Source organism: Carassius auratus, unplaced genomic scaffold (genome assembly GCF_003368295.1).
Source record: "Carassius auratus strain Wakin unplaced genomic scaffold, ASM336829v1 scaf_tig00022937, whole genome shotgun sequence".
Taxonomy (NCBI): Eukaryota; Metazoa; Chordata; class Actinopteri; order Cypriniformes; family Cyprinidae; genus Carassius; species Carassius auratus.
Window position 1 is genome coordinate 12,804 of NW_020525229.1, and position 19,136 is coordinate 31,939.

Sequence of the window (19,136 nt, forward strand, 5' to 3'; positions counted from 1 at the left end):
TAGGCGCCTTTGTGTGAAGGGAGACAGAGAGGATCTGCATTTGTTTTAGGGGCAGAGCAGGACTCTGTGTGTGTGTGTGTGTGTGTGTGCCCGCAGGAGATTTATAGCGCCGGTACGGTGTGTTTCCATCTTCCACTGCTGCTGTCACTGTAGCGCTATAATTGGGCAGGTCACATGACCCAAGGAGTCGTTCTGCAACTTCAGGGAATTGTGTCTCGTTCCTCTCGCTCCCTCTACCCCTGACTTTCTTTCGTTCACACTTCATCTCGCTTTATTTTCTGTTTTTCTTGCTGCATTTTGCCAAACACAGGGAAAGTAGGACAGTTTACGATATCATTAATTGTGCTGCCCTTTCTGGATTCACTTTCTCTCTTTCTCGCAGGAAGCGAGTGCTAGTTTTGAGCAGTGGGATAAACTGATGAGCTCTGAGAGTGCGAATCAGTTTTTGGAGGTGATGAGTCTCATCACACACATGTATAAGCAGGCCGCCGTTGCCAAGGTAAAGAGTGTGCGCAAAATCCTCAAGATGTTTATTTCTCATTTCACGTCGCCCTAATTGTCTAAAATGGCTGTAGATCTTGAGGCTGTGGGAATTTCTGTGTATTTTTCCTTTTTTTTTTCACTGGGATGTATATAAGTTCCGTGCTCCTTTGGGTCTCAAATATTCTTTTCAGTGTACTAGTTTGAGACTGAAGCAAATTTCATATATATATATATATATAAATATATATATATATATATATATATATATATATATATATATATATTGAACTAAAATTATTTTAATTTTGAAGGAAACCTGGCTATATTGTTCATTGATATAACCACATTTATAACTACATTATCTCAAGTAAGTTGACACCACAGTTGCCAGGCTGTTTTTAAGGTCTTCTAGGTTCATGTTTTAAACATGTTTCTCGGGTGTTCTGGGTGTTTGCTTGGTGAAAATTCTAGTCTCTAAATGTGCCTCATGTCCCTCAAAGCATTGTCTCTTTTTATTTCATTAATAAGGCAAAAATCATACGCCTAAACTCTTCTGAAACCTCAACAACCCTTCCAATAAACCCAAACCTTACAGTACTAGATCCACCCTAGCATCGGAGTGCAAGAGAAGTCAGCCAGCCCTCATTTAAGCTTTATCTCTCTCTCCGAATGCCATCAGAGTAACAGCCATCTGCAGCGAGCTCTAACGATGAGGGACAGCGTGAAACCGCCGCTAACGACCACCATGGCAACCGGCCCTTCTGTTCTCCACATCAAACCACCGCCGCATTGCCATGGGAACCAGCTCCCGCCGTCCTGCGACCTTAACTCTGACCTTTCTGATCGGCCGACATCTTTCCTCGCGGATCTCGCGCTTAACAAGGTGTTTTTATGAGCTCCAGACGAGACCTGCCGCGGCTTCTGTGGCTTTTTGCATCACTCTCACCAACTTTAACATCACGGTTCAGAGAGAAAATAGAGCGACATTGCACAGGTTTGTCGTTAAAAAAAGCACGTCTATTCATTCCGACGTTCTTTCTCCTCGAACGATTTAAGCTACGACCGCTTTATACCGTCCTCCTGAGCACAGCGTGTGTCTTGAATGAAGCTTTCCAGCGTGTGTGTATCAAACCAGCGCGAGTGTGAAAGCAGTGTGTGTGTTTTTAATTTGTCAAACCCGTGTGTTCTGATCCCCGCTGCTCTTGTCCGCTCTGCTCTTTCATTTATTGTTTGCCACTGAGACGATATCCACTCTCTCTCAGGGCAGAAATGTGCGGTGTCAGGAATGGTGTCGCTTTTTGAAATCGCTGTTTTTGCCAAGCGAAAATGAGTGAACCGGAGCCACCGCGCACACGCATACACTCGAGGCTGGAAAAAACAACAGAAAGAAAGCCTCCACGCTCCTTCACAGACAGTTTCGGGCGCCAATTAGGCGATATTAAAAAGGCAAAACTTCAGTAATGAGAAACCCGAGAGCAGCTTTGAAACTCAGGAAAAGAGGACTGGCTTCCGGCAAATGACTCGTACACTGTTCGTTTAACAACTGCGCTAACCATAATGGGCATTAGCTGACGAGTTCCTCTCGCAGTTTAGGGATTTTGAGGAGTTTCGTGCTTTTTTTGAAGAAGGAAAAGCAGGTCTCACTGGATGAAAGGCGATTTGAGATTAAAGTGGCAAAACAACACTGTTAAATGTAGTAAAATCGCAGCAGCACTCGTGACAGATTGCAGTTATTAAGCCCAGCAGCAGCACTATAATAAAAGATACTGGTGTTTTATTAGGAAGTACATTTATAGACTAGATTTTTACAGAAGAAAGCTCTAGTAGCTAAACGTTGCCAAGGAGCTAAATGGCCAAAAGATCAAGTTCTAAACTAAAATTAATAAATAAATAGTAAAAAATTATAATAATATTATAAATAAAATATCCAGTTCTTTAAAGAAATTAATACATTCTGCAAAGGTACATTGAATTGGTCAAAAGTAAAAGCATTTGTAATGTTTTTCGAATAAATGCTTTTAACTTTCTATGTATCGAAGAATAAAATTTATTAGTTTACATACAAATATTAGGCAGCACAACGGTTTTCAACATTAATAATAAAATGAGAAGCAAATCAGCCTATTACAGTGATTTCTGAAGGATCATGTGACACTGAAGGCTGGAGTAATGATGCTGAAAATTCAGCTTTGCATCACCGGAATAAATTACATTTTAAAATCCTTTGAAATTGAAAATAGGAATTCTAAATTGTAATAATGGTTCCACAATATTACTGTTTTTATAGTATTTTTGATTAAATAACTGCAGCCTTGGTGAGCAGAAGAGACTTTCAAAAATAAAAATAAAAAATCTATTTACAAAAATAAAATACCGCTCCCAAACTTTTGAAAAGCAGTGTATATAAATATGTTTTTTTAAGCATATATAACGTTGTTTGTGACCATTTATATCAAATGTAGCATTCGTTCAGAAACTATTTCATGTGTGTAATATTTAGACATTAGATCTGAAACTTTGTGTTTTATAATTCATTTGGTACAGTATTAGAATGTTTGTGTTTTTAGAATGTTAGAATTGTTTTCTTGTTAGAATTCCTAAACGACATTTTCCAGGATGGATCACGATATGATTTTTCTCTGTTTTCTTCCCATCTCTCTCAGGCCGGAGCTGTGAAGGACTATATAAAGATGATGTTGGAGACCGAACAGCTGAAGTTTCTGGTCTTTGCTCATCATCTCAGTATGCTGCAGGCGTGTACCGAGGCTGTCATCGAGGCCAAGGTGTGTGTGTGCGCTGAGATTCTTGTGAAAGCAAAAGTATGTCTGCACCTCAACCCTGTTCATTAAATCAGCCAGCAGCAAAGCCTGTCACACCGCCGTCCCAACACACACACACCGACCCATTCAGAGAGAGAAAGAGAGGTGGATGTTTGTGTGTGTGTGAGCTGAATGAGAGAGAAGGCCAGAAAGTGTTTGTGTGAAAGGGAAAAAGAAACGAATGAAAGGGCTTGACAGTACTAAAGGAGGTGAAGGAGAGCGTGTTGATTCCCTGGGTAGAGTTCATTCTTTGCTTTAACACATTCCCTCAGTAGGGCACTGGTTCATTCTTATGGCAAAAGAATAGGTCAGAGTCTTGCTGTCAATCAGGTGAGTGTGTGTACATAAACCATTCGTTTAAAAGTTATATTAAAAACCATTTTCATGCAAAAATGTCAATGTTGACATCATTTACTCACTGTCGTTGCTAAAAATCTAAAGGAGTTTCTTTATTCTGATGAGCAAATTTTGAGAAACTGAATATTGTGCCATTGGAAATGGACAAAAATAGTCTATACGACTGGTGTGCAATATTTCAGCATCGTAAGCCTAAGTACATCGTAGACCCATTGATACCAATGGAGCTATGATCAATTTAGGCTTACAATGCTTTTTGGAAACACAGCCCAGTATGTTTGTAATCAAATCAATCAAACTAATTTTTGTGAACTGGATCAGCTGATTCAGTCGTTTTTCTTTTGGCAAAAAGTAGTTTGAGAACCTGATCAATTTGGTTTATAAATGAATCATTCAGACTGATTTTGTGAACTGGATCAGCTGATTCAGTCATTTTGAACCTGACCAATTCAGTTTCTAAATTAATTATTCAGACTCATTTTGTGAACTGGATGAAACAATTAAGTTATTTTTCTTTCAGTAAATGTGAATTGAGTTTGAGAACCTGATCAATTCGGTTTGTAAATGAATTATTCAGACTTGTTTTGTGAACTGGGTCAAACGAAGTCACAAGTGAGTTGAGTTGGAGAACTTGATCAGTCAGGTTTTGTAAAGTATTATTCAGACTCATTTTGTGAACTGGTATCACGTAATTCAGTAATTCCTTCATTTCAAAGTCTGGTTTATAAAGTAAATATTTTGAGTGGTTTTATAAGATAAAAATTGTAATTTTAATATTAAACATTTTACACATAAATATTTATTATATATTCTGTTAATTTTAAAATATTTATTCAATTATAAAAAAAAAACATGGAATTATCTAGAAATATTAGGTGAATTCTGTATTTCTGTTCGGTATGGACATAAAAACTATGATTTATTTAAATTCAGATGTATTTATACATTGTATCATTTGGTCCATTTCACAAAACCAGACTTTTAAAAATCATACTGGTCCGGTTCTCAAAATCAGCTCACTGACTCGAAGATCCAGGTCTAAAAAATTCATCTCAGACTTCGGTGCACTTCTGAATGGTATCGGCCCAAAACTTGCATTGCATCACTTGACAAATCCATTTTTGTCATCTAACAGACATCTCATCAGAGCTGTTGATTCATCTTTTTACCATGATCCGTTCCTCTTGTGCCTGTTCACACAGCGGCATGCTGAAAACACTTTGCACCCTAAAGAGCGCGGCTGGTTGCCGACACGGTGTCTTCACAGATGTCTCACTGTTTTAATGAGAGCTTGTTTTGTCAATTTCCTCTTCTTTTTGGCCCCCAGCCCCCTCTTTTCCTCCATCTCTCTCTCACTTTCTTGTTTTGCTGCTCTCTGGCCAGACGTTTGATCCCAGACACTGTGAAGATTTTCTTCGGCTTTTTTTCTTTTTTATCTGTCCTGCCGTTAATTGGTGCTTATGAATCTTATGGGGGAAGAGGGGGCCTCGCACCAGCAGGTGTGATCGCATACGCACCGACGTTCTCACACCTGACACGCTCCTCGCACCCAGAGCGAGAGATGGGAAGTTAGGCAGGAAGCTAAAATTAACACGGGTGCGAAAATTTCTGAAGTTGAGCGAGGCAGAAAGAGAAAGGTGTTGTACACCGCTTCACCTGTGTTTTACAGCTGTCAGATGATGGTAGGAAGATGATAATGCCAGAAACGTACTTGAAACGCACTAAAAGTTGCCAACTGACAACTCTGGATGTGTCACATTCACAGTAAGTTTCGACTTGAGTGCATTAATGCTCTCTGAACAACCACAGATCTGCAAAACTCAGTCTTTACTCATATTTCTTCTGACATCCACTCTGTTCGTCTTTACGCTTCATGCAAGCTTGTAACACCCCAACACTGTAATCAAAAGTCTTGTAACATCTCCACTGCGTTAACTTATAATTGTTAATGTATAATTGTTAACGTATAATTCCACCGTTCAGGAATACGTTGAAAATGCTTCAAACAACCATGTAACATCTCCACCTTGTAAACATTGTAACATTAATTTACATAAATATATCACATAACTTCGCAACAGTCAACCTCGTCATAATTTTAACATTCCTTTATATAGTATGTCTCACAACCTCGTAATCCTCAAGCTCAAAATCACTGTTTTGAAAATGCTTCAAACAACCTTGTAACATCTTCACTTTATAAACATAGTAACATTCCTCTTCATAAGACCATGTAACAGTCAACCTCATAATCATTTTAACATACCTCCGTACTGAATGTCTCACAACCCTGTAACACTGAAAATTTTAAAAAGGTCTCTGTCATTCATTCATTGTTAACACTTAACATCATAACAGAATTTAACTCATTACAAGTTACTTTGTTTCACATAACCTTCTGAAACCTCCAACTCGCTAACATTGTAACATTTCTATATGTAGTACGTTACAAACTCGTAACGCTGAAATTGTAATGCTCCTAAACTTTGAATATATCATACAGTTCTGTAGTGTTTACACTTAAAGCAGTACAATTAACATACGTTCGTATGCCACACAACTCTGTAACACCCTGATGTCAACTTCACAGCCTCATCACACTAGTACTTTTTAAACATTGAATTGATTGTTCATACTTCTCAAACACTGTTGTTCATAACATTTCACAGAACCTTAGAAAACCTCATCCTTGTAAACGTACCGTGTAGCATCTCAAACACTTCATCATCATTCAACATTAATGTTTCAAAGGACCTCATAACACCTCAATCTTGTTACATCATACTGTTATTCTTCATTCCCCACGCAACCTTGTTGTAACACCCTCAAGTGTCAACCTCAATAACTACATTTTTCGATTAAATGAAATATTACTGTCATACTATATGATGTATGCCATTGTTCTATATAAAATGTCACAACCTCAACCTTGTAAACACCATACTATTATTTGTAATACTTTACACAACTTTGTAAACACATTATCTTATTATTTAAACTAGGGATGCACCATATTAGATTTTGCCGATATCCGATATGCCGATATTTTTCAAATCATTTAAGCCGATAGCCAATACCGATATATTTCCCTTTTTGTCTCTCCTGTGCGGAAATTATTAACAAATAATTGTAAATTTTGGTTAGTTCTGAGCAAAAACGTATTTGTTAGAAGTAATAAACATTATTAAAATTCTTTATTTAATGAGAATACTTTGAAAGCCTTGATAATGACTGTAATAAAATCAATCCCTGCTGTTTTTTGCCTCAGAAGATGCAGTTGAAAGATTGACATTTTATTTGTACATTTAAAAGAGCTATAAAAAATCTTTTAGAGCTCATTTTAGTTAAGATTTCATAATCCATTTGGAAAAATATTAAGTGTTTCTGAATAAATCTGTATGTATCAAGTTATTTACTTTACAAGTGTCATGTTTGTGATTTTAATCATGTATATCCAAGGTATAGCTTTTGACTCAAAACAGAATGATTTTATAACATTTAAATGGCTTTATTTATTCAGAAACACAATTATCTTGATGTCATTTGTTTATTTTACTATAAAGAGGCTAACAGCACCCCCTAAGTAAATAAATCTGGTAAGGCGTTAGGACCCAGGGGAGGCTGCCACTGCTGCACTGCTAGAAAGTGTTGACTCTTACACACTGGACACATCGTTGTGTACATGCATTCACAGATTAAATGAGGCAATCCAAAATGTGAATCAAATCATCCTTCAGACAAAAGTTTGCTTCAAGAATTAACATACTGCTGATCTGATTTTATCACTATCACACTCTGAGCATATGTGAGGTATTAGTCTTAAGGGGAAGACATATTAGCAAAAAATAAAAATACATTAAAATGAACCGATGGGTTTATCGGCCAATTCCGATAAAATTTCTATATTATTGTGCATACCTAATTTAAGTATATCTTACTTTGTAACACCTCAACCCCAGATCCATTTATACATCACACAGTCATCACACAGCCGAATACCAAATACGGAACACAGTTTTCTGTTTATTCTTCCCCCATGTGTATTTTACTGTTTTTACTGCTTTTCAAAGAAAAAATAATTACAAAACAATGATTTTAAAATATTTACTTAACAGTGACATTTTTTTTTACATTCTAGCAAACTTTATACAAACAAAGCACAAATTATCTTAAAAATTTATACATTTATACATTTATATTTTTTGGCCATTTTAGAGACCCCCTTGAATCAGGCATGTATTTTTTACTGGACAGATAACTGCAGCCTTGCTAAGCAGAAGATACTTCTTTTAAAACATTTGAAAATATTATAGATCACTATAAATATTCATAAAAAAATATTCAGAACCGTTGTACTTATTTTTATCGTTATTGTCTGATTTTTTTTATTGTATTTTACAACAGTTACAGTAAAATTACAATACTAACATTTATAAATGTTGGAGTTATTGCTTTTTTTAGCTTTTATTTTGAAGGAAACCTGTAGGAAGTCCTTAGTGCTTTTTTTGTTGACAACAGCAGATTTAGAAATTATTCATATTACAAATTTGTGAAGACGTTTGTCGCACGAATCACATTGTCACATGCCTTGTAAAAATTCATAAAAATGTTACAGAGCAACTGATGAGTAACACTTTGGACTTTGAACTTTGGCTAACAAGCAGATAGCACTGCTTTCAATTTGTTTGTGTATTTGAAAACATAACGTTCTGCAGTTTATTTACTTATTGTTTTAGGCCATGCAGTGCTAAACGGTGTTGTAATGATTTTAGCATCTTTCTCAGACAGTTTTTAATGCTTCCACCCAGCCGACATTAGTGCACGCTTCTATTTGATTGCGTCATGTCACGTTCTTCGGGACTATTTATTTGCTTTCCGCCGAACACCGAAAGAGCTTTTTTGGCTATTTTCAGCCAAATAATTTTGGTTGCTGAATATTCGGAACATCCCTAATATGCTCTATGCAAAAATTCTAATATATACATGCAAATTGACAATTACACTAAAACAGCATCGATCAACAGTAAAATGTGTTGTTTAATTACAGCAAATGAATTACTATGTCTTTTTTATAACTAACTCTTAATTGATTTATCATTGCTAGTGACAGAACTGGTACTTTTGACATACCTAAACATGACAAGGCTTCCCATCTTTCATGGAAACCTGAACCTCACAAAGTGCTTTTCTCTTTGAAGTGTCTTTGGTTTCATCACTTTGCTGTCATGAGATGAAGTTTCTTAGCCTCAAACACTTTGTGTGTCACAAAAAGTGTTCTTTTCCTTTCCATCTGACAGTTTGAAAGGAACAAGCAGCACGACATCCGATCATTTTTTTCCCCCTCTGTGAACAAAGAAAAGAAGAGAAAACGAACTGGGGATTCACCCTCCGACGGTGCTCTTCTCGCTCAGTTACTTAAGGGGGCGGAGCCTGTTCGAACCCCGGAAATCCAGAGCTCTGATTTGAAGGCCGACCAGGGGGAGGACTTTTCTCAGCAGGTAAAGTGTTTTAGGTAGGTTAGGCCCTTGTCACGACATGGGGGTAAGAAGAGCCCCCTGTCATCCTTGTGCGCCCCCCGAAGGCTCTCGGCGGGACTGCAGGCTCAGCACCACATTTAGAAGTGGAACTGTTCGGCATGTTCATTCTCCAACAGCGGATTGCTACTACACTTCGAGAGGTGTGAAAGTCCACGAAAAGGAACAGAAAGGTGAAATCTACACACACGCATGAATCGGCTTGAAATCATGTGGCTTGTTGAGGTACTGTTAAAATTCAGATTGAGCCATTATTTAACTTGATTTAACTCAAAACTGCTCAGGAAAACTAAGCAAGCATTTAACAACACCCTTGGCAATCACAATATGCTAAATCTATTTAAAACAGCTTAGCAAAATCCTGATATTGTCACACTTATGGCACATTTTGTTTTTTTTATATAATGAGGTATAAAAGTCTGAAATCAGTGGTGACTTCTAGTTTGCATTTTTAATATGTAAAATAATAAAATTAAATAATTAATTTAGATTTTTATATTAATAATATATTAATATATATTATTATATATTTTGTACATGAAAAATGTACATTAATTTTTATTAAAAAATTAATGAATTTTAATAAAAAAAATATTAAATGCATAATATTTCTATATTTTTTTTGTTTTTTAAGCTTGTAGCATAATAGTTTTAATGAGAAGTTAAACTATTTTAACAATTTGTGTTAATGACAGTAGCACTAGAATAATAAATAAATGTGTGTGTATATATATATATATACATATATATATATATATATATATATATATATATATATATATATATATATATATATATATATATATATATATATATAAAATAAATGTAAATATTTTCTAAACTAAATTTTGTACTATTTTAAGGAAATATATTTTATACTGTGTATTAGTGTTGTCAAAAGACCCGGTACTTCGGTACCAATTCGGTACAAAAAATTTGTAAATGTGACAGAACCAGGTTTCTTTAAGTACCGGTAGTACCGAGTACCCGGTCAACCTGGTTCTTGACGTATACATCGCTATGATTTCCGCGAAGCAAAAAAAGCGGAAGGAATCTCAAAATCCAGCCATGAAAATGAAACTTACATTTTAATATGGACAGTCACAGAATTTGTCAAAGTCAAATCTCCATATGGACCAGTATCTGTAAATGTTAAGACGCAAAAGTTGGTTGAAATATGAATCCTGTGTGTGAATTAATAAATGGTAGAGATGTGCGAGTTTGTTTACTACATAGACTGAAGCGCATGACGCTCGCAGTAATTTTAGCATCTGCCGTCTCAATGAGGACATCAATACATAAACAATAGGGGTGGCACGGTTCACTGAAAAAAACTTAGGAACCGTTCGGTTCACCACACAAGGTTCGGCGCGTGCTGGGAACTCGGTTCAACTTAAATCTGACAAAGCACCTGTAATATGGTTTTCTATAAATAACATGTAAAACAAACAGGGTTCCGCTAATATATGTTTTTGTTGATGGATGCGCATTCTGTCTTCCCAGACATTACAACAACAACAACGATGAGAGAGAGAGAAACTCTGAACTCTGGACAAATCATTCACTCTTGTTCAACACGAATGCTGTATATGACCAGTCATTTATTCCGTCATCACCCAATATATTTAATACATTGTGTGTATATACATTACACACCAAAAGTTTAGACACACCTTCTCATTCAAAGAGTTTTCTTTATTTTCATGACTATGAAAATTGTAGAGTCACACTGAAGGCATCAAGGGCTATTTGACCAAGAAGTAGAGTGATGGGGTGCTGCTCCAGATGACCTGGCCTCCACAGTCACCGGACCTGAACCCAATCGAGATGGTTTAGAGGTGAGCTGGACCTCAGACAGAAGGCAAAAGAGCCAACAAGTGCTAAGCATCTCTCGGGGAACTCCTTCAAGACTGTTGAAGACCATTTCAGGTGACTACCTCTACATCAAGAGAATGTCAAGAGTGTGCAAAGCAGTAATCAAAGCAAAAGGTGGCTACTTTGAAGAACCTAGAATATGACATATTTTCAGTTGTTTCACACTTTTTTGTTATGCATATAATTCCATATATAATTCCACATGTGTTAATTCATAGTTATGATGCCTTCAGTGTGAATCTACAATTTTCATAGTCATGAAAATATAGAAAATTCTTTGAATGAGAAGGTGTGTCCAAACTTTTGGTCTGTACTGTATGTATATATATATACTGTATATATTAGTGGTGTCAAATGATTAATCGCGATTAATCACATACAAAATAAAAGTTTTGTTTGTTATGTATATATAAATACACATACATAAAGTATATATTTTGATATTTACGTTTTTACATGCCAACATATTCAACATTTTTCTGAAATATATACATGCATTTGTGTGTATTTATATTTACACAATAAATATGCACAGATTATGCAAACAAAAACTTTTATTTTAGATGCAATTATTCACAGTTAATTGTATGTATATATATACACATGTATGTCATTTTTAAGCTTATATTTGTCACTATAATATTTAAGTTAAATTATTTTACCAATTAAAGAATGTCCTAGCATTTTTTTTGTGTTAATCCTAAAATATATAAATAAATAAATATTATTATTTATACATTTTATTTTATTACCACAATGAAAAAAATTTCATTAAATATTTTTTATGTATATTATTTAAATATAACTTTTTTTTATGAAACACAATTTTAACAGGGTGTCTTAGCATTTGGTTTGTCTTTTGTGTTAGTGGCAGTTGCAGTCAAATCCTAAAACGCTTTTTACTTCCAGGTCTAAATTAGATTTTGAACCCCAGATTTTCAGTTTGGTCTGGGACTTTTGGACCCCTCTGTATTTGACGGGCTTTATAAAGGCACAGCTGATCCAGGGCACTGATCCTCAGTAAAGCGATGTCGAAGCCTTCCTCCCTCTCTTGCTGAACTTACAACAGAATCCAAATGTGAAAGAACAACAGGCAGAAACGTTCTAAAGCGAAAAAAGGAGGTGTGCGCGCTGAACGACAGAAATAGATCAGATTGAAAATGACTCATTATCACGGCCACAGTGAGGCGGAATGGATTTTGGCACCTGTCAAATCAAGAATGCTGCTTTCCTTCAGCGTCACCGCTGGAAAACTTTGTGAAATCTTCGTAAGCTTTGTTTTCGCCATCAAGTCCAATGCCATCGATCAGTTCGTCAGCCTGTCTTCTGACAACAGCCTGGTGATGCAAAGTCAAACACAAAGATATAAGCACATAGCAGGCCAGATGCTGCTGTCTTATTACACACGTACTGTACATCTGTGTGTTTGTGTTCGCCCGCCGCTCTGACACGCATGAAAGCCACAATCTGTACACGCATGCACTCAAAACACAACGTATGTGTTTTCTTTGTTCTTTAAAGGAGTAGTTCACCTAAACGAGACAATTTATCTATCAATCTATATAATTTGTTTATTTTCATTTATGTTAGGCATTTGCAATAATATGATTGGATCTATAATTGGATATTATTAAAGAAAATATAGTATATACAAAATATTATTTTAATAATATATATCTATATAATATTACATATTATTATAATTTATTAATACAATAATATAATTGTTTATGTATATGTACATATATATATATATATATATATATATATATATATATAAACTATACAGTGTGTGTGTGTATATGTATATGTATGTGTGTATATATATATTTATTATATATACAATTATTATTGTTTTGATTGTGTGTGTATATGTAGACTATATATATACTCTACATATACACACACAAACAGAACAATAATAATTGTTAAATAACTGCTAAAATGCAGCAGTTGCTTGCAGACACAGAAAACGAACACATGACTGTAGATCAGAAACTTGCAGTAAATATCTGATTAATTTAAGCATAAGCATAAAACAAACATGCGGCGCTGTGTCTCCATCAACTCGACACTCACCCATCAAAGCATGAGTGAAAACCACAGCAACGATGTGTCAAGACTTCACTTTGGAGAGAAACCAGGCAGCTTCCAGACTTACAAAATCAGACACCAAGAATTTTTATTGAAACGCTGTCATGGACAAATAAAGCATATTTACACAACGCAAGGTGTTTATGCTTTCAAAACCTCACTTTAGTCCTCCGGAAACTCCCATCATGCATTACAGTTTTTTCTTTCTTCAATTTAACCTTTATTTAACAAGGCAAGTCACTTAAGAATACATTCTTGTTTACAACAACAGCCTTTCAAAAAAAAAAAAAAATTTACAGAAAAGAGGAACTTTTTTCAACACAAAGCATTTACCTATTTGTCCAAGATATGTATAAATCCATGGTCATAGATGCTGTTATTATGATGATGATAATCATTATGTTGATATATCATAAACATCATGATTAGTTTAAACTTTCAACATTTTTTGTTTTTGATTTTGATTTTAATATATATATATATATATATATATATATATATATATATATATATATATATATATATATACTTTATTTAGTTTTTTTTAGAGAGTGTTTAGCAGTTTGTCCTATATTTTTATTGATCCACAATCATAAATTAACAAAAATGTGTTATCTGCTTGTATTTATTTAATCTTTTTGTTTGTTTATTTGTATGTTTTACTTAAAATTAGTTTGTATAAAAAATTATTTTTCTTTAAGTCAACTTATTATTTTTCTAGCACTTGTAAATGTACAGACAAAAAAAAAAAGTAAATATAAGTGTTTACTATTATTATTATTATTATTGTTGATTTTTAGACTATGTTGGATTGGGATGAAGCCATTTTTCATGTACTTTTCTAGATGTGCAATCAAAATTTTGCAGAAACAAAATACATATATGGTGCCTCAGGGCTCCGTTCTAGGACCACTTCTCTTCTTTGTCTACATGGCATCATTCTGTCATTCAGAAACATGACTTTTCATACCACTGCTATGCTGATGACACTCAACTCTACCTCTCATTCCATCCTGATGATCCGACGGTAGCTGCTCACATCTCAGCTTGTCTAACAGACATTTCTTCCTGGATGATGGACCATCACCTTCAACTCAACCTTGCCAAGCCATAACTGCTTCTGGTTCAAGCAAACCCAATGTTTCATCACAATTTCACCATCCATAACTCCTTCATAAACAGCTAGAAGCCTTGGAGTTATGATTGATGATCAGCTGACTTTCTTAGACCACATTGTTAAAACTGTCCGATCCTGCAGATTTGCTTTATTCAACATCAAGAAGATCAAGCCCTTTCTTTCTGAACATGCTGCACAACTCCTTGTTCAAGCTCTTGTTCTGTCCAGGCTGGACTATTGCAATGCCCTCTTGGCAGGTCTTCCAGCCAGTTCAACCAAACCTTTACAATTAATCCAGAACGCAGCAAAAATATTCATCTTTAATGAGCCGAGAAGAATGCACGTCACACCTCTGTTCATCAATTTGCTCTGGCTACCAATAGCTGCTCGCATTGTGTGCCCTCTAGAAGCTTGTGTTCTGCAAGTAAACATTGCTTGATTGTGCCATCCCAAAGAGGCACATGGTGAGGTGGAATGACCTGCCCAACTCAATCCGAGCAGCTGAGTCCTTAGCCATCTTCAAGAATCGGCTTAAAAACACATTTCTTCCACCTTTATTTAACCGTCTAACTGTAGCACTCTTTATTCTAAAAAAGCATCCCTTTTAGACTTGCACTCTATTCATTTACAGCTTGTTTCGAAAACTAACACTAATTTCTGTAATCTTTTTGTATTCTATCTGTTTTCTTTTTATTTATTATATAATTAACAAAAGCAAAAATGCCTCTAACACTAGCTTGCTCTATACTTTTTGTATTCTATCAGTTTTTTTTATTATATGATTTAAAAGCAAAAACCTTTCTACATGTACTGCATTAACCTAACTGAGACTTGTTATAGCCTTTGCATATCATTTCTCTCTTGTTGATTTTGATTGCTTCCACTGTCCTCATTTGTAAGTCACTTTGGATAAAAGTGTCTGCTAAATGACTAAATATAAATGTATATATTGTAGTATAAATTAATTATATTTGATATTTAATATATTTTAAATTATATATATATATATTTTATTATTATTATTATTTCATGACCGTTTGTTTGGCCCAGTTGATCACGAGTGTTGCAAATTTGCAGAAAAAAAAATTGTCCTGAAAAATCCCATCATGCACCATTGTATTCATTTCGAACTTCTGTAACCCTTTTTTACCTTTCTTTAAAAAAAAGCGAGCGTTTCCGAACATGGCAATTTTACCCATTTGCCCTTGCTTTTAACAGATCTGCGGTCACGAAGGTGCCCGTTTTACACAAACTCATAGCATCCAATTTCATGTTTTGAAACCAGTGCATGATCTACATATTATTCCCGGTTTGAACCTTTCAGTTTTCAGTTCATCCGAATGAAAGCGGCTAGTTTTTTTAGCCATCCATCCTGGACCGCTACACATCAGCGGCCACAAAGGTGGCACCGCATAGCTACTCCAGACAGTGATGAGGGTTCAGATACGCAGCGGGAGTTGTTTTCTGCTAGTGTCTGGCTTTCTTTCGGCAAGCCGGCTCGTTAAGAGACAGCACAGCAGTGGAGCTTTTATTCGGCTTCTCACAAATTCAGCTGACATTTTAGAAGATCCATACGAGACCTTTCAGCGAGAGTGAGAAGGAGAGGGCGAAAAAAGAAAGAAAGAAAGGGTAATGCAAAGCTCGGAGGGGATGGTGTGAAAAAGAAGAACGCCAGAATCCGAAAAGGGAAAACGAACGAGCGAATCAGAGGTGTGGAAATTCATTAGCGGCCCTCGAAGGGAGACAATCGCAATTATCAAACTCCTCCACAGCCTCGCGGATCCAAATAAACTTGGTCATTACAGAGAGAGCGTCCTGTCACGTTTTTGATGATCGGCTCCCTCGGGGAGACGGTGAGACAACAGCTATGAGACAGATAATGCATTTCAGCACCTCCACATCGTAAAGATGCTTTTCTGAGACGGAAGGGCACAAGGGAGGCTTTAAATGTAGACGTATGTTTTCCCCCCCGCCGTGTCCCGTGGCGCCATATGGCAGAGAGATGTGAAACTGCTGGTCTGAGGGAAGGAAATCAGTCAAACGCAAAACAGACAGCATCTGTTCCTCGCTCGGTGAGCTCGACGCGTGTTCAGACGACTGCGGAGAACTGTGACGGCCCTCTGTGGCTGTGAGAGCCCGGCCAGAGGCCCACATTAAAGACCTGTCCAAGAAATGACAGGAAAATTGGATCATTTACTCACTCCTGTGCTGTTTTTGATGCTTGCAAAAAGAGAAAAATTGCAAATGATGTCCTGGTCGCTCTTTTTTTATGCAGCTACAATGAGCTCCTAAAGGTGACCGGCCTGCTTTAGATAAGATTAATATTGTGTTTAATACAAAGAAAACTTAAAAAATACTTGAGAATATATATATATATATATATATATATATATATATATATATATATATATATATATATATAATAATCTGTTTAATCTAATCAAATATATTTTAATAAAAAATAAACATTAAAATTAAACTATAATAATTCATTGAAAGCAATGAAACTCGAAACGTAGTGCTATATATTGTATTTATAAATAATAAAATTGAATATTTGATAAATAGTATAATAGTATATTTTTAATAAAAATAAATAACATTAATTAATAATAATAATAATTAATAATTCATTAAAAAAATAAACAATAGACATTAATGTATTTAAATACATTAATGTATTTATATATAATAAATCGGATATTTTATAAAAAGTGTTTCTATTAAAAACACAATTTTATTTAATTACAGTTAAATTATAATTCAAAAACATTAAGACTCAATACATCGGATGTTTGATAAATAGTATATATTTTAAATTAAAAATAATTAAATGTAATAGTAATTCATTAAAACACAAAAAATGCACAATTGTGTATAATAAATACTGTATAAATTGGAAATTCGATTATATAATAGTATATTTAAAAAACACACAATTTAATTTAATTACAATTACATTATAGTAATGAAACATTAAAACTCAATACATTGGATGTTTGAGTATATATATTTTAATTAAAAATAATAAAATAACAGTAATTCTATACTGTATTTTTATATAATAAAATGTTATATTTTATTATATAACAGTATCATTTTATTAAAATATTAAAAAGCTAAATTGTTGTATATATTTTTAATTATAATAATACAAATAATAATATTAAATTGATTTCAACGTGTATTATTAAATACAGATGTAAGGCTTTTGAAGATGCTTGGACAATGAGGATGTATTTGATGAGATAAAAGAGATGCAAGAAATGTTTTTTACTAGTAGGCATTTATTTCTTGAATTTTATTTTATTTTATTGTTTGATTATTTTTATGTGTATGCATGTATTTTTGCATTATATATGTGTATTTGTGTATGTTTATATTTAATTCTTATATTATAATTATTTTGCATGAAGTTTATTTAATATTATTACATTTTAGTTTAGTTTTAAAATGTGACAATCAAGCTAAAACAGAACTGATGTATGGTTTGAAACAGTGGAACAAGGTTGACTCTATAGATGCAACTCATCCTCTATGTCTCTCTCTCTCTCTCTCTCTCTCTGTCAGCTCCCAGCACATCTTCATCTCTACCCGATCACCCCTCATCCTCCTCATCGCTCACTACCATCTGCATCTCCGATTCAGATTAAGAAAACGAATCAGCCACCCCCAGCACCCCTCAAACTCCACACACACACGTCCAAACCTACAGGACAGTCCTGATGTGGCAGAAACACACATGGATGAATCTCAAGAAACGCAACGAAAGAATAAGTTCAGCTCACAAACTCTCTCCAGCGGTGATCCAGGTCTGTTCCAAACACACTGCCGCCACTTTCAGGAATTTATTTCCATACTACGAAAGTAATTATTTATGAGACATTTACGGGATATTTCCCCACCAATTGTACATAAACTCTCAGGATTTTTTCTTGTAATACATTTTATTATTTAAAAAATATATTTAAATTATATTCATAATTTTAGTTGTATATTTATGAATCTTTTATATTATGTAAAAAATTATTACTTAAAAAAATACAATCTAATTTTATCTATAATTTTTGTGTAATGAAACCGTTATGATTTAATATTTTATATTATTCGAAATATATTTAAAATATATTAATAGTTATATTTGTATATTGTCTTTTATATTATTTTTAAAATGCTTACTTTTTTTTATAAATACATTTGTGTATGTATATATATATATATATATATATATATATATATATTTATTTATGTGTAATTTAGCAGTTATTATTTAATATTTTCTATTATTTAAAAACATTATTATTTTTAAAAAATGCAATAAAAGCTGGAGATTATTCAAGTAATATAATTATACATAAACTCCAAGACAGATTTTTTATAAAGTTACAAGTAACAAGACGTGAAATTTCGGTGTCATTGAATCCGAAAAGAAGCGAAGAGCAGCTTGCACCTTTTGCGAAATATCTCCCATTGCGTTCTTTAAGAGACAACATCAGCCCTCGATGATCAAAATTACCTTCTAAGAACAATTTCACAGTTGCGTCAGCGCAGCTAAGAGCACGTCTGCGTGAAATATGGATAATAACAGGCCATTTCAAAGCCAGACAATCGACGAGCGTTCACCTTTCTTATAAAGAGTGCAATTTTCAGACACTGCAGGGTTTGTCTTAACGCCCACCTCTACGACACACGCACAGAATCCCAGCTCCCCAGCAGCACACAGTAAGCATAATGGCTCTTTAATAACACGTTGTGATTGGCCAGCCGGTGACGGCTCGGCTATTTTAGACCGCAGTAGGGTTCTGGTAACTAAGCCTCGTGGGGCGTCTTTGCAGCGAGCCTGACCCAAATGAATGT

General features: G+C 34.6%; 1 pseudogene; it reads left to right on the plus strand.

Annotated features, from left to right (window-relative positions):
- LOC113077644 (DNA annealing helicase and endonuclease ZRANB3-like) overlaps nucleotides 1-19,136 on the plus strand; it is a 46,222-nt pseudogene that overhangs the window by 9,860 nt on the left and 17,226 nt on the right.